Consider the following 14,379-nt stretch of genomic DNA (forward strand, 5'->3'; position numbering starts at 1 on the left):
GCTATCTACCAAAGCTGTACAGGCTTGAAAAGTTTTGCTGAATGTGCACAGAACTCCATTCAAGCATGGGCAGTTCACACTGGCAAAGGTCAGCTCTCCTTCTCATTCTGTAAGGCCTCTAATTTTTCATCATTAGCGTCTTTAAACACTGCTGTGGGGGGTTTGTAGGAGATAAGGGTTAAATAGCAGTTTGTAGTTTTATGGCACAAGGACTGTTAAATATTTAGAGCTAGGGGTCAGGGAATATCTGGACATTAAAGAGGGTGTGATAAATGCTGAAAAGTTGGAGCATTACTTTCCTGCCTATAGAAAACTGTGCTTTTCAGAAAGTAATGTTAGCAAAGTCTACGCTGGTATGATTGTATAAGTGCATTTCTCTTTGGTTTTCTGTATGAACACATGCGAAAAACATGGGAGTTATTCAGTTTGAGAGTGGGAAAGAAGGGAAATTAATTGTGCAGTAAAAAGGAAATAAAATTTGCGTTGGAATGAAGCAAACAGGGCCAAAACCATATCACATTGCATAATACCATGTACGTGTTGTAGCAAATAGCAATAACTGACTTTATACTGCAAGCTTGCTATTTTCTCTCTACCAGCTTAAAGTAGTGTCACACTGTGTTGAGATGCCTTCTTACTTTCAGGTGAGAGTTATTTCATAACACACCATGATTGAATAGAAATATTCTATTCAATGTCTTGACCTTTCTGTGGCAAGGTTGTAATGGAAACCTTTCCTGCATTAGCTTTTATAGTGATATGGCTATGCAAATATGGATATATTTTTCTAGTGGAGAGACAGCCTATGACAACAAATGGCATTTTTCTAAATCTAGGCACAGCATCTCCTTGAACACTAGAAGTTAAATCTGTGATGTGATGGTCACCACAGAAACATCTGCACTGGTTTGCAATGTTACAAATTATGGGCAAAGTCAGAAGGTTAAACTGGGTCACAGCTAAGCTGGAAGAGGTCAGCTTAGCTCACTGTTGAAGATTTTACCAATTCAGTCAGCTGACTTTGTAGTGATGCAGATGATGGGTCTTGCACATGCTATTCCACTAGCTCAGATGTAATAGTAGTGACCCTCAGCAAAGGATGTCAAAAGTAGTTGGAAACTGAAATGGGGATTAGCATCCTAAATAGCACAGGCTTTTCTCTAGTGGCCATTTGTCATGGCTTGCAGGATCGATGGCTTCACCAAGAACATAACACTTTAAAATTCAATATTGTCCTGGATGTGGAACATCATCAAAGGCTTCTGTGTATTGGTTCTTATCAGTGCCATGTGTGCAAGGATAATGATGAGCATTTGGTTTTAACAACAGGCAAAATCTGAAATATTGGAGTAAATGACTTGTAAGGGATGGCTCATTTGAGGCACTCACCAAAGTTCACTAACAGCTAGCTCAAATCTTGATTTTCCAAGCTCCTTGACTTTATACATGGTGCTAAGTTTGTCCAAATTTGCTTAACTTCTGAAAACAGTTTAGCTGCATTCAAATGAAATAGGACCAAAGTGTTTCTCAGCTGACAAATTGAGGTGCATGTCAAAACAACTGCTGTTTCTCTAATAGAATAATAACCTGACCCTTCCTTCTAGTCTGTTGCAAGATGTAACTGTGCTTTCCCTTTCCTTATTCCATTGGCCATCATGTCTATTGTTGTTTCCTTTTACATGATGCTTATGGCTTCTCCAGGAAAAAAAGAAATCTGAAAATAGATACAGTTACATTTCTAGAGTCTACATTTGTGCTGTTAATCAGAATACATTTCCTTATGACCCTGACAACATTCAGAGTTATCCTGAGGCTTTGTGATTGCAGGTGGTTTCTCACTCTCTCAAAATGCCTCCACATATCTAACTTCCAGACATAATGAAGGAAACATGGTATTCATGGTATATTCTCTTTCTTCTTTTGAATGTAGGTGAACAGTCTATGGACAAATCTTTGCTTCCTTATCTGCTTGCTGTTTCCAACAGCAAAGTAATCTGCTAACCTGAAAGGTTGCTTACATGAAAGGCATCTCCACCACACCAAACAAGAAACCTTCTCTGTGCACCAGCCAGTCCCTGCATGTGCTAATAAAATAGTTTCAACTGCTGTTAAATCATCCCAAGAAGAACCAGAGGAATAGAATTGTGTGCTTAATTTTTGTAAGGCCCTGTACCTTGTGTAAATGGTTCCCCAGTCCTTAGCTGCTTCCACTGTGGTTTCAGGCCACCTCTAATTCTGTCCAGAGCCAGATCAATTATCCTTAGTGAAGTTGTGGATATTGACTGTGTGAAAAATAAGAAACCATATGACAATAGACATCTCTTTTTTGCAGTGCTGAAAGTTTTTATTTGGCTTACAGAATTTTGAATAGAAATTTTAACGGGCTTGGGGTGAGTAGGGTGTGTGTGTATAGCCTCACTGGATATAGTAATTAAATACAATATTGGCTGGCTCCTGAATTTGAAGAGGCTCAGATGATGATGTCTTTTCAGTTGTTACATAGAAGAGATTTACTGTGGATGTATTATAAACCTCTGATTTATAAACCTCATTGAGTTCATTAGTCCCCAGGGGCTTTATTCTTGTTAGCCTGGAAAAGCCTGTTTAATTTTTTCCCCTTTTTTCTTTTTTATTTAAATTATGACCTCATTAGAGTGAAAACATGGCTCCAGATTCTTGCCTTGTGTAAATCAGCCAAGTCTTGTGACTAAGCCTAGCTGAGGGTCCAGGCTGTAAATTGAAAACTTGTCCTTTCCAGTTGCCTCTTCCAATCCCAAAGGCTGGCCCTAGTGTTAGAGACATCCTCAAACTAACATAAGAGGACATTTCAGTAACTTGCTTTGTGTGTCTTCTTCCAGTTAATACAGTAGTCTCTCAATGTGCCTAAGATTTAGGCAAACATATGTATGAGACGTAATGAAGTAAATTTCTTCAAAGAAGGAGTTAGAGGCAGGATGTTAAAAAAATATGCCACAGTGGTGAAGGCTGGGATTGCAAAACCTGTGAATAGTGAGTGAGATTAGGTTTCAGTCTGTCACATTTTTTCACTGGTAAGAGGACCTTCATTTTTGTAGTTTTCCTAAATACTGTGGTTAATATGAAGAACATTTCATAAAAGTTGCTCAAAGTAAAACAGATAAATGGCTTCACTAAAGTTGTCAGATTCCACTTAATGAGTGGGGTTTTTTTAATGCTCCATTATTCAAATTCAAAATCATTTTGAGATTATTGTTGGATTGTGGCACAATTTGTTGGGAGCTTGCTCTTCATAACAGGTTTCTTTTTCTTCCTCTATTTTAAGATATTGAAAAACTCTTTTACCTAATCTTTTACACTAAATCCAAACAGTTTTATTTATAGTTGCCAGAAGTTCCTAATGTCATCTTAATTAGAAACATGTGGTGAAAAAAAGAGGCAACTTTTAAGCTGACATTATTTTTGAGTTAAAATCTGGCATCCCCTTTCTACTGACAAGCCTGACAACTGCAGCAGCAATCACCTCATCAAATCTCTCCGTTGTGTCTTTCCTGGGTTTTGGCATTCTTCCTGTCTAAATTTTTATCAGATGAGTGCTTTTTTCTTGGCAAGTATTTTGAATACCTTCTTGTTGCTTTATCTCTGCACTATCACCCTTTGCCCTTAATGTAATTTCTCACATGTAAGACTGTGGCAGAATTTGAAACAAATTAGTTAGGAACATAGATTCAAAGAACACTTTTTCATCTTGGCTCACTAGTCTCCTCTCCCCTCACTTTTTAAACACCAGCATGTCACAGATACCACAGGAACACTTGGTTTTTAAGATGTGTTTTTAATGTTTTAAATCCTCAGTTCTGCATCTACCTTCTTTCTGCTATGGCATGTCCTGTGTTGCTTTTGAAATGTTTCCTGCTGGTAATATCTGGATTTTTAATCCTGAGTTTTGTAAATACTCAGTAGGCTATGCCAGAATAAGAATCTTTAGATATAGATGCTTTAGACCACAGCCAAACTAGATATCATTTCTCCAGCTTTTCTCAAAGCTGGGCTCGAATAGACTTTCTTGCAGGAGTTCTGTATTTTCTCTTGTAGTTGTTGTTTATTGTAAAGTTGATTCTGAACCTTGAAACCCAGAAACCAAGCAGAACGGGGTTTGGGGGGGTTAGTTATCCAAATAATTTGTTTCTTCAAAGAAATACACAAGTTTTGGGTGACATTTGAAAGCTGAAATCATATGAATGAGGACCAGTCTTCCTTTCCAGAAAAGAAAGACTAGGGAAAATGTAGACCTTCTTTGAAAGGAAATGTGAGACCCAGTTACCTGGGATATGGAGAAATTAATATAGTAGCTCTCACTTGAGAACACTGTAAACTCCCAAATGCTCAGCAAACAAAACCCCTCTTCAGGGTGCCATGAACGGGCAATAAACTTGAAATGATTTTTAATTTGAGTAATGGCACATTAAGGAAACCTACTAATTAAGGTAAATTTGGCAGTTTTACTGGAACCAGTTTTCTGGTTTCTTTAGTCACTGAAGAGCAATGTAAGCTGCTGGACACAGAGTGTTTTTTGATGCTGGCTGCTTCTTTTCATTGCCTAATGGGAATTAAGCCTTCTGATGTCCAGCCTCACTTGTACTGCTGAGTTCTTTTGAAAACTCCTGCTGTAAATACCGGTGTATGTGACTGATGTAGTGGACTCATTTTCCAATGGGTAACACAATCCTTGTGAAGACAGCAGAAGTAGATAAGTAGGCAAGATGTATTTCTATAGGTATATATGGAGCAGGTGTTTTTAAAGTGTCTAAGCAGTAGGCTCTAAGGACAAGACCAGAGTGGTTCAAGCTCTTAAGAGCAGATAGCAATGCATAAAATGTTGATTATGTGCATAAATGACTGAAAGTCTCTGACTGTCTCTGTTTTTCTTAGTTACTAAGAACCTAATATTTCACTGCTGTACATACCAGCAGAGGCTGCCATTTTGAATGTGCTGAGGCTTTGATGGCTGAGACTTTCCTTGGCTTCTTGTGCTTTGCAAATTCCAAGTCTCCTGAGAGTAATAGTGCATGTCCAAGTGGGCAGCACACAATTCAGTGAAGGTCGTGGCAGCCAGAGACACATTCACTCCAAAACACCAGACAGAAGGGGAAGAACATGCTATTCATAGGGTTGGAGTGTAGTCTGAATGTCTGGGAAACAAACAGGGTTTTCCTCTACCTCTCCTGTACTATCTGACAATTTATTTTAATCCTCCTTTCTTGGACCATAACCTCTGTTGAGAATCCTGTTGAGAATCCTGTTGAGAATCCTGTTGAGAATCCTGTTGAGAATCCTGTTGAGAATCCTGTTGAGAATTCCATTGTGCTGAGGATCATAGTGCTCACTCATGTGCCCAGTTTTCCTGATTACAGCAAGTGCACCCAGGTTACACCCCAGCTGGGGGAGTGTGTGCCCTATGGGGACCCGTAGGGGTTTGGGCTTGTCCCACCAGAGTCTGTGCTGCAGCTTCTTGTCCAGATGGTCAGGGAAGTGGAGTAGAGACTTGTTTCTTCCTAGTACAGAGGTGTGTGTGTGAACCAGCATTGCAATATATTTGGAGAACACAGGTTTAGCGTCTGTTTTTCTTTACAATCACATTACAGTGATCTTAGGCTGTTAATTCAAAAATGCATAATGGTTCTCTTTGTTGCCAGTTTAATATTTTTCTGGGTTTAGTCCTATGTATGTTTTTTTTTCCCCCTCAAGCACCTAAATTAGTTAAAAATAGGATTTAGGGACTCTTGTAAATTTAATTGTAAAATACTTTAAATTCATTTGAAAATATAGTCATATGAACATTCATAAGATTTTTTTTGATGTTCATAGCTTAACATACAGTTGTTTTAGTAAGTCGTTGCAGCAGAGTTATCAACCATTAAATAGCACACAGTCCTACTTCATAGTGTAAAGCCTTCCTATAACTGCACCTCCAATGAGTGGTTCAGTCACCAATTTACATCACAGTGCCATGTTGTTAGTTAAAATGCAAATATATTTTTGAATGCTTTATATATGACAGCCAAGTGTTCAGCTGATCTGTCCCATGGAAATGAAGATGAATGGTAACTCTCCAGTCTGCTACAAAATACTGTTCATACTTACTTTGCAGTCTCACATAGAACATGTGCTGCAAGGCAAAGGCCATGATATAAATGAATGATCAGCCTCCTTTTGGATGCCTAATGCTGTCATTTTGAGGCTCAGTTTGGATGTCACTTAAAATAGCGTGTAACAATGGGGAGAAGAGAAGGTTACAATCTTATGTGTTAATAGAAGAAAATATTAGGAATTAAGATGCTGATTTATTAAAATATCTAGTGGAATAGCAAACCAAAGCTCTTAAGGCCATTGTTCAAAGAGAATGCTTAATACAAGGATTTAAAACCAAATACACTTCTTTTCAGTATAATGTAGTGCTGATTTGTAGAATCAGTGCACAGAAAAAAAATATTATAACAATAATGTTGTTGGAAGAAGGTTAAGTACATATTTATGAAAAAACAACATCACACGAGCAGTCTTATTGCTGGTATTGTTCTCTTATTGCACTGTAGCATGTGCAACATCCAGGTCACTGCCAGAGCAAACCAGACAAGCTTAAGCTGCGATGAGTGATGCTGACGGGGGGGCAGGGTGAGGGGGGCTCTGTGTGTGGATCTGGACTGTCTCAAACTCAGACCCCAAGCAGAGATCCAGTGCTGGCAAATACAGTGAGAGTCTGCAGGGAAACTCTGCAACTTAAGTCTGCAGGGAATGGGAAAGAGTAGTTCCAGATAGGCCACCTTGACAAAGGTATTAGGTGTAGCAGGACATGCTGGTGTTCTGAACACGTTGACAGTTATGAGCTTTTTACGCAAATGTTTCTCGTTTCTTTTTTCTCTTTGTTAGTTAAGTTGGATTGGGTGGCTGGTGCTGAAACAATTTAATCCTTGTCTACAAAGCAATTTATTGCAAGTTCTTGCATCCTATTGCAATTGATTGCTTTATTGTTGTTGGCGTGTTCTGTGCTTTTTCTCTTAGAAATTTCATTTTGCAAATGTAGTAATAATATTTTACATGTGTAGAGTGCCTTTCATCACAAAATACTTCACAAACTAGACTAAGTTTTTGCAGTCAGTTGTTCGAAAGGGACTTAGGCTTGTATCAAGACACATAGCTATCTTTGCCCATTCAGTTCAGTCAGGCTGAAGCTTTTTCATACTGTATACTTTCTTGTAACCTATATTGTTACCTGAGTAATAAATAGCCAACTTCCATTCCTAGCTCAGATGCATTTACTGCTGTGACTCAAAACCTGAAGCACTTACTGGGTAGGAAAAGAGTTTCAATTACACCAGCTGCCACGCTGTTTGCCTGATTGGCCACAAAACTAAAATTAAAAAAAGTGCAAGAAAGGAACTGAGACCTAAACAAATGTATTTTTAAGTCTTGTTATTTTTTTTTGTAAATTGTTTTAGGCATGTATGATTTTAAGAAGTGTTACTGATCCAGATCCTGTGTTTATTTGACCAGCTTCTGCTGGATTTAAAATTTGCATTTGTCTTATATTTATTTTATTATGTGCTATGGTCTAAAGCTAAGATACTGTATTGATAAAATTGAGCAGATAGAGGTAAGGGCAGAAGATTTTGTGCTCTCTGGTAATCTGGCCTTAAATATTAGCAAATCTCTGAAAATTCTGTGGCATTCAGTGAAAGAACTGAATTAATTTAAACTGAACTGCACACAACCTTTTAAAAATTAAATCTGCTACATATATGGATAATACTACTCTTAAATATTCAGCCTCTGTTACTTACTTTAATTCAGTGGATTTTTCACTGTCTCCACATAATTTCCGTGTAAAAGGAAAGGCTAATCTACTGGTTCAGACAAAAGGCTTAAGCTCAGATGATCTCTGTTCTGTTTCCTTTTTATCATGTTCTTGCATTTTTTTCTCCATCTGTAAAAAGGAGATGACAGCACTTCTTTGCCTCATGATGTGGAAGGATAAATACATTGATTGTGAGATGTTAAAAATGACCGAGCCAAGTATGTAACTAGGCCAATTTATATGGAGAGATTCTTTCAAATTAGTAGTTGGGATATATTGTCTTGGAGAAGTGTAGAGGAAGAGTTTAGCTATCTTGCTCAAGGTATATAGCAGTGAAATGGTTAACAAAATATATATACAGGCAATGTTTAGGTTTTAGAGTTAACACCCTATTGAGATGATTGAAAATAGTTCACATCTTGCTGAAATGTCATTTTGAGCTGTCTGCCAATTTAAGAACATATTGCTGCCTCAGTTAACATATGGTTCGAGTTGATACAGTTTTCTGTGCAACCATGAGAGCTAGACACATCATTATATGAAAATGAAAACAAATGGCTGAGTCCTGAGTTTACTGCTTTAGGCCCCCCCAGTGCAAGCAAAAGTTCAAAGCCACCTAGTTCTTCCGCTTGGAGATTCCTGCAGCATGAGAAGAGTCCGGGTGAGATGGTGAGCCACAATAACCTGTTCCTGTGCCACAGGGCCATGGCACACAGCCTGTAAGGGATGTTCCCAGGACAGAAGTTTTACAGTGTGAACAGAATGGCAAACGATCCCCTGGGTTGCTGTACCTAATTTGTCAAGATTTAATTAGAACCTGGGATTGGTGAGCCTCCTTTTAGGATTTCTACTCCTTTACTGTGTCACTGATGTGGCAGATATGTTATACTGGACACATTACAGAATTAAACCCCAAGCTCTTGCTTGGGGTTCTTACCTGTGTTCTACTGTAAGTTAATGCTAGCAAAGCAAAGGTGAAAGTTTCTAAGGAAACACTCTGTTCACAGAGCACCATGAGGTAGCTTTCAGTATCTGTAGAAGTAAGGTTGAAAAATTTTCCACTGAATTTATAATGGCTCTGTTCTACAACACCTGCAATTGTTTTGTGTACTAGCTTTTTTATAATTTTTTTTTTTTTCTGATGTGGTAGAAATTCCATAGTTATGCTACAATTTGCTTTGCTTTTCTTAGTTTAAGTTACAGTTTTAGCACTGCATCTTTTTTCTACTTAGACTAGGTAAATTGTGTAATATTTTCAACTCACTTGTTATCTACATATTTTCATTGGTGAAGTTCCTGGTATGTCACCTGTCACAGTGGAAAAATAATTTATTCCAAACAAATTATATTTAAATTATTTTTAAGGTACAACTAAAGCTGACAAAACCAAAACAAATAAAAAGTTGAAACTGAGATTTCATCTTTTCTTGTGCAGTGGGGCAGATATAGACCAGAGCGACTCGGGTCGTGTGTACAGAATAAAACTATCCAGATTTGGATAAATGGACTTCTTTCCTCATACATGTGGCTTTGAAACTGGCTTATTTCCCAACATTCTTTTTGACTCAAATTTTAGATAGAAAAGGAATCCAAATATCTGACCAAAACTCATTTAATTTTCTCCTGCCTATTAAGAGTAAGTATTTGTGCAAAATGGAACCACAAATCAACTCAGGTTTGCTTGTGAGGCTGATGAACCTATAATGAATCTTTCTATGAGCTCAGTCTAAATTTCAAGCATGTAATAAAACACAAAAGCATATTCAAAAGTCACTTTGAGTTATTCCTGCATATCTAGTAATTTTTTTGGGTCACTTATTTTGGGGCATTTACAAGCCACTCAACTGACAGAAATGCTGCTTAGCAGTCCTGCCTGCAGATTGCCTATATAAGTACTGGTATACAAATTTCAGACACATTCACCAAATGGCAGATTTTTGGCTGATAAGATAATGGCAGGGCAGCATTTAATTCTTTGGAGCTGCTGGAGAGCATGAGCCAAAATCTATCGCTGCTCCATAGCTCAGGTTTTTCAGATACATCATTGCCTCTTGTGTGTTCCTTGGACTTCATTAGAGCCTGCTGCTCCCTGCAGTGCCTTAGCAGAGAAAGTCCAGCCTGTGCTGAGATCACAACTCACCATGGCTGTAAAGAGGCCAGGTTGGGTGGTGCAGGCAGGTTGAGCAGGATCAGCCTTACATTGGGAGGATTACACTCAACAGGACAACACATTCATAAGACACATTTTGTCATTCACACGTTCATTTAATATCTGTGTTTTCTAAAGCTTTGTAGCAAATCTTTATTTGGCCAGCCTGGCAAATCACCTCCCAGAATTTCAGGACCCTGGTTTTGTTGCCTTCTTCAGTCCTACAAACTTTCTGAGGTGATGTCCTTGTGTAGTTTACTTATTCTTTTGCACTCCCCCTATGGCTGCAATTCAGGTGCTTGCCCCAGAGTTCTTTTCACCCAGGTTGATATTTGAGTAAGGTGATCACTGGCTTTAGAAGCAAATTGTTCTCCTTCTGCCTTCTTTTCAAGTGTATGTGTAAATCCACATTTTAAAATGGCAGCACTGTAACTGTAGCTAAGTAGAGATGATTATATCCTAATTGAGGTATTAGACAAACGTGGAGATTTCTGTGTTTGTTACAGGGTGCTATTATGCTTATGTTCCTGTGCAACAGGGAACCTGTTGGATTTGGCTTGTGAGGTCTTCATTTTTGATATCTAGCTTACTACCCTTAGGTTCAATGACTCTATTGCCCTACCACTATGCATTTACCTAACACAGTGACACCATTTTGTAATTTATAGGTAGTGAAGAGGAAAGGAACCAGGATGCATTTCATTGATCTTTCAATGTTGTAAATGTAAAATTCATGTGCATTTTTGTTTGCTTTATGGCTGTTCTCTTTCCTTTTCCTTATTTAATATGCATTTCATACTGTGCCAGGAGGTCAGTAGGGCAAATCAAGGAGCCAGATGGCTTACTTCTACCCTAAGGAAACATACCAATATTTAGCTGGCTATTTTCCCAAATAAAGGCAAGACTGGAATCCACAATAAATGTGAGAGTTGGTTAAAACTGCATCCTTCTCTTAGATTCACAGCTACAACCTCCTTGAGGCATGAGCTTTTCATACTTCACTGCTGCTTTCTAGCTTTCTCCAAGTAACTGCGTCTTAGAAGATATTAGAGGGGGGTGCAGCTCATTTATTTATGGCCTTTGCACAGTAACAAGTTTCAGTTATTTTAATCTGACTGAAATAAGAAACCATAATCCATGGATGAAAAGACAGTGGACAAACTCTGTTAAATCCCTAGTACCCTGAGGACGTATATTTTGTCCATTTCTGGGTTTTTATGTTCCCTTTTTTCCGCTGTTATTCCCAACTTTAACTTTTGAAAAGCCAAGCAGTTTAAGTGGCTGGGCCTGGGGAGCTTATTTGTATGCAGCACAAATTTCAGGATCTGTTCCCAAGCCTGTGCAGAGTGAAAAATGGCCTGCATTTTCTTGATAGCCCATGTGGTTGTAAAGAATAAATGGCTAATGAATTACAGATGAACATTGACGCAAATTAATCTTCCTGATGTCCCTGGGTTATATGGCAGCCATTTAAAAGTTTAATCAATACACTAAAGTTGAAAACATGCAGGCACTGCAGTTGTTTGGATGTAATAAACATCAGAGGGAAACGGGAGGCTTGTACCCAGTCCATGTATCATAATGACAGGTATTTATGTTTAATGGACTAAATATTTTTTATTGGAAGAGAGCAAATGTCAGCTTAACTTTGTAAGCTCTGCATTCAACTTTCCTTTGAGGTTGGTGAGAGACGGCTGACATGTCATTGAAAATGAAATGTAAAAAAACCAATTGAGACAAAGCGAGGATAAGGAGCTGTTTTGCTGACGAGATGTTGCTTTAATGCTCTGCAACTATTCATTAAATAAAATGTAAACTCTACCATTTCAAACGTTGCAGTAAAATGGTTTACTAGGTCAGACTTTTAATGGTTATTAGGGAAAACAAGAGCCAACCACTGCCAAATATTCTTTTCTGGGAAACATTTTATTTGAAAAGTCTTTTCCTGAGTTACAGTTTCAGAAGATTTATAATTATGGAACAGTCATCTCCCCCTCCCCCTTTCTTTTTTGAGACAAAGAAAAACAGAAAAATAACTTTCAGTATAAGCATTTGATGGTCTTTTTTCCCCCACTTTGAACAGAGTAATAGCTTTATATAAGCTTCCCAGAGGCTTGGATATTAATTGCACTTGAAGTCAATAAATTTTAGAGCCATGTGTCCAGAACTTAACCATCTTTGCTATAAATGGGGAAGGAGGCTATACAAGACTGCCAGAATCACCAGGCCTGCACAGTTACTATGAAAAAAAAATATGAAGGTATTGTCTTTAGGTAAAGAAAAATGTTGTTTTCATATCATTAGGTCTTATAAGAAGACAGACTTCTTCCAAACAAGGAAGAAAGTGGAAGAAAAAGGGAGGAACATCTTGCACCATCTTTCTGTAATCTGGTTTAGTACCCCATTTCTTGGCTAATCTTACCTTAGTGGACCCTTGATGGTCTAGAGTGGTCTCAAAGCTTCTGGTAATGTGTGCTGTGGAATAACGTCGGAAAGGGAGGATGGTTGAAAGCCTATGGGTCACTATTTCCTTCTTTGGGGATTGGTTGAGCCTGATCTCTCTTGACTTCACTATCTGTCAAAAATATTTCATTCATCTAAATAATTGCTCTTAGCAGTGCAGGGAGTCACATGTTGGAGGTTTAATGGCTGACCTGCTACTTCAAGATCACCAATCATATTGTGTTGGCTTTACCACCACCTGTAAAAAAAAAACAAAAACAGCTATGTTCAAAATCACAGAATCACAGAATATGCTGAGTTGGAAGGGACCCACAAGGATCTTCGTGTCCAACCCTTAGCCCTCCAAAAGACCATCCACAAGAGTTACACCATATGCCTGAGAGTGTCATCCAAATGCTTTTTGAACTCTGTTAGGCTTGGTGACAGTGTTTAAGGCAGACAAGGGCATTGGGAGAGTGACAGAAATCGCATATTACTACAGAGGCATCCAAAATATCTAACTTCTGTTTGGTAGGCAGGCCATTTTATTTCAAATTGTTATTTAACTATTTTACCTCTACATATCCTTGTTATGTTGCATCAGGTTCTACTCAGTTAAGGTGGCTACTAATGTTGAGCCAGGACATACCGATTTATGGCCATTAGAAATGGTCTGTCGAGTAGTTCTGAGCTGATTTCAATGTGTCTGTTGAAGGGGAGGGTTGGAGCCTGGTTGTCCTAATAAAGCATCAAAGACTTAGAAGCAGGGTTGCAGTGTCCTGCTGAATTAAGTTACAGTTTAGTTCCGTTTAAAAAATTGTCTGCTGTTCCATAAAGCTCAAAGGTAGTTTTCCAGAACTGCTCAAGAGCAGTAAGCTTTAGTGGCATGTGAAGTAAAACAGCAGGCATCTACAGCAAAACATTAACAAAATTGCACTAGACAGAGGTGGTGCTAGTAGAAAATTGGAGGTAAAGAGTGGGTGACATTAGATTGATTCTCTCTGTCAGATAGAAAACTCTCTTTTCAGTAACTATTCACAACAAAATATGAAGTCTTCTGTAAAATAGTACATTGGGGAGTGGAAACCCCCACTATCCAACACACTACTCCAGCAGCAGAAGATGAAATAAGTTATTTTCTTGGTCATTATACCAGTTGACAGAACCCTCTGAGTTAGGTTTCTACAACAAGAAGCTTGAACTTCAGACAAAGAAATCCTTTTTGCTGTGGTTTTCTGAACATTTAAGTTCTATAGAGAGGCTGCTGCTATTATGGGCTTAATGGATAAAATGGATAAAATACAGAAATAAAAAAAAATTATAAATTATTTCTTTTAAAGCAAAAAGCAGAAAATTTTACAACTCCAAGACTTTACATTTGAAATGAGGTTCAACTTCATTGAGAGGAAGTATCTAAGGTGTAAGGACATGTGAAATAATACTGTCAATTGGCAGAATGATTAGTGATTAAATGTAGCTTTTTGAGAGCACTTTCCTTTCAGTTCAAAGTTATGTAGGTGTGTACATGTACTTAAGTACAGCAACTTTATGCAACTGTCTTGAAGATTTACCAGCCCAGATACACAAATCTACCTGCTCACCCCTTGCCTTAATAAGTGACGATGAAAAAAAATTAATGGTGTTTTATCTGTCCATCAAAAAAATTGCTTCTGTCTACTGGCTGGTAATGTTTTCCAAGGCCGATCCATGAATTTAAGTATGTATTTGTGTTTCACATTTTTCTACCTAGTACCAGTGCAACAAAGACACACAGTATGTCTGCCATATAGTCAAAATATTTAAATAGTGTTACAAGACTAATAATCTAAAATAAGTTTAAGTGAAAAAGAAGATAGGAAACCATGAGTTGGCAAAGTACCTTTTTCTTTACCATGTTCATTTTGAATTCCTGAGGATTACAGATGGGATATTAAAGGGTGAAAGCAGTTTCAGAATA

General features: G+C 38.0%; 1 protein-coding gene across 1 annotated transcript in view; it reads left to right on the top strand.

Annotated features, from left to right (window-relative positions):
- The window catches only part of LRMDA (leucine rich melanocyte differentiation associated), a 643,835-nt gene that overhangs the window by 612,986 nt on the left and 16,470 nt on the right, over positions 1-14,379 (top strand). The gene's annotated exons all lie outside the window — the stretch shown is intronic.

The sequence above is a fragment of the Manacus candei genome, unplaced genomic scaffold (assembly GCF_025592945.1).
Source record: "Manacus candei isolate 608988 ecotype Guabito, Panama unplaced genomic scaffold, ASM2559294v1 h1tg000050l, whole genome shotgun sequence".
Taxonomy (NCBI): domain Eukaryota; kingdom Metazoa; phylum Chordata; class Aves; order Passeriformes; family Pipridae; genus Manacus; species Manacus candei.